This window comes from Tiliqua scincoides, chromosome 7 (genome assembly GCF_035046505.1).
Source record: "Tiliqua scincoides isolate rTilSci1 chromosome 7, rTilSci1.hap2, whole genome shotgun sequence".
Taxonomy (NCBI): domain Eukaryota; kingdom Metazoa; phylum Chordata; class Lepidosauria; order Squamata; family Scincidae; genus Tiliqua; species Tiliqua scincoides.
In genome coordinates this window covers 68,851,451-68,854,496 of record NC_089827.1, presented here as the reverse complement: position 1 = coordinate 68,854,496, position 3,046 = coordinate 68,851,451, and the positions used below count along the sequence as shown (strand labels likewise).

The 3,046-nt window shown below is 44.0% G+C and overlaps 1 pseudogene; it reads right to left on the bottom strand.

The window, feature by feature from the left end:
* Nucleotides 1-248: 248 nt before the first annotated feature.
* Nucleotides 249-365, bottom strand: LOC136657903 (5S ribosomal RNA; annotated as a pseudogene).
* Between the last annotated feature and the right edge of the window lie 2,681 nt (nt 366-3,046).

Below are 3,046 nucleotides of genomic sequence, written 5' to 3'. Positions count from 1 at the left end.
GGTGGTAGAGTTAAGACAGAGAAAAGGAAGTACTTCTTCACACAGTACATAATTAATCTGTGGAATTCATTGCCACAAGATATGGTGATGGCTGCTAGCTTGGATGACATTAAAAGAGGACAGGTCTGTCAATGGCTATTAGTCATAATGACCATGTATTGCCTCGAGTTCAGAATACCCTTCAATGTCTCACTTTCATGGGGACCAGGTATGGTTGGCAACCTTCAGTCTCGAAAGGCTATAGTATAAGCCTACAGCACCTGGTATTCCCAAGTGGTCTCCCATCCAAGTACTAACCAGGCCTGACCCTGCTTAGCTTCCGAGATCAGACAAGATCAGGCATGTGCAGGGTAACATCAATAGGAAATATATATGCCTTTTTCTGCTTATGGGCTCTCCAACCGCAGCTGATGGTCCACTGTGGGAAACAAGATTCATGAGTAGTTGGGCTTTCGGTCCTATCCAGTAGGGCTCTTCTTACATTCTTATATATAAGATGAGTTATTGAAAAGATGAAGTTAACATTGTTCCAATACAAATGTCAAAATGGTCAGCTACAGAGACAACCCACTAAAGTTATTTAAAGGAGCCTCATATCTGGCTCAGTATTTTGTTCAGTCCTAAAGGGACCCTATTTCTTGGTACTTTAAAGTACTTCTTGGCACTTTAAGCATGTGTTTTTTAATTGTGTGCTTGTTGATTCAGTGGTAAATACCAGCTGGATCAGCCCCCCCCCCCCAAGCTTGGAACTGTGCTGTGATGGGGGAAAAATAACTTTCTTTACTCTTACCATGGTCAGGAAGCCCAATCTTGAGCTGCAACCTGTAGCTACCATTGCATCTTATGAGCACCAGGCAGCTGCCAGAGTCTCCTCTGGGGAATAGGACATTCATCCCCTTCCCCCAGGTAAGGGCCCAGACCCTGCAATGGGGCAGCTTAAGTTTGCACCAGCTCTGAGAGTCCCCGTATTGGGCCAGAAGATCTGATGGAGCAGAGCTCCTGCGGTTCTTACGTGAATACTTTTAGAATATCTTTTAGAACCTTTTTGTATACTTTTAGAATAGTGGAACTATCGTACAATTTGAAATTTAGTCCATGTGACTTATCTAAATGATAAAAAAAAAGACCAGATACTGTGTAAACAGAAAAAGAAGCACTAAGTAGAATGTTCTCATTGGGAAAAACCTTAAAGTATATAGCCTTTGGAAATGTAACCAAGCTGTTTAATGACGTTCAAACTGCACCTGTCGAGATACGGATGCTTGATTTACTAGTGTCTTTCAGAATTAATGAGGTTTTTGTACACATTGGCTTTTTTCTCCCTTAAAGAGCTATATAAATATAGGTGGATAGGAAACAGTAAATCGAGTGAAGTTTACAATGTGTCTCGATTTCAAGTTGCAGCTAGGCTAGTGCACAAGGCTTCATCAAGCATTTGAAAAAGGGGAGTTAAAAAAAAAAGAGATTAGAATCAACATGTCTGCGTAAACCTGGAGGGAAAATGGATCACAGCCTGTTAGTTTTAAGCAATTTATATTGCCGTTTTTTAAAAAAAATGTTAAAGAGAAGTGGGACTTCTTTTGAAAGCAATTATTCCATCAATGTGCTGCATGGAAACCACCCATAGACAGCCATTTATTTCTTTTTTTAAATCGTATTTAAAGTATTTTCATCCCGCCTTTCCCCTCCAAACTGTAAATGCCCAAGGCAGCGTACAGACCATTTAAGTAAACAGAAGGCGGTATAAAGAGCATAATTTGTCCACTCAAGAATACAAAGCCGGTATCATAATAAACACAGCAATAATGCTGATCCTTTAATGTGTCCCAAGTGCATTCCGATGTACTTAATGAGTGCTTGCCTAGTAAATCTACAGCATTCAGCCGTCGGTATTTAACATATCTTCAGGCCTTAATCTGGCTTGTCAAATGTAGTGCGCTGAAAAAAGTAAAAGTGCTGAAGGCAATAAAAGAAGGGCCTGGGGACGGCACAGCTTTAGACCTCTGTAAGCTACCAATGGAATAATAGCTCCAGGTAAAGCACTGTGGAATGTGAAGGCAGGCAGCACATATGCTAATTTCAGCGCACTTGGAACAATGCCACCTGGGCACCTTGCAAAACCTGCCCTGTCTCTCACACAGGCATGTGGGCCAAATTCCAAAGAGTTCTATCACATTGATTCATGCGAAGATTACCCACTGGTTGAATTTTGTTCTGGGACAGTGGTGTCCCTAGGAGGGTTCGAAGGGGTGTGAACCACACCAGGTGACACCATTGGGGGGGAACGACACCAGAACGACTGCTTGTAAAACTTTTCTGCAGCATTTCAATTCTAGTGATGCCAGGGCAAGGGGAAATCTGAGCAGCAATTGATAGGCTGCCATCATAAATAAAGGTAACTGATGGTGCACCACCACCAGGTGCACCTGAGCCACCAGTGTGAATTGTGGAGCCTGACTCATGCTGACTGGGTAAATTGGCAATGGGGACAGGTTGGGGGTGGAGGGGGGACGTTTGAGGGAGGTTCAGGGCAAGGAGGGGGAAGACAGGGGTTGGGGGCCAGCTGGAGGGGCTGAAAGCACACACTAGATCCTAGCCCCCATTTTCCAGCCTGCCCTACCTCCTTCGTCTCCTCAGACATATGCCAGATACACAGCTAGGGTATGTCCAAGGAGACCCATAGGTAGTCGGGAGGTATTTGAAGTTTTCAATCTCAGTTCTTCAGACCACTCTAAATCAGTGGTTCTCAAACATTCTAGCACCAGGAATCACTTTTTCGAATGACCCACCGGAAGTGATGTCACTAACCTGGAAGTGATGTCATGGCTGGAATTGACATCATCAGTTTAGGCTTCTAACCTAAGCCACAGTTAGGCAAAGCTCCCATAACACAGCACACTTGTGCTGTTATTTTAATAGCTCAGAATTCAAACATTCCAGCTTGGAAGTCAAAGCAGAAGCAGACTTGGATCCTTCTCCAATCGCACAATCCTCCCCCCCCCAGTGTCCCATTCAGGGCAAAGCACCAGGCCTCTCTCCCTGCCCA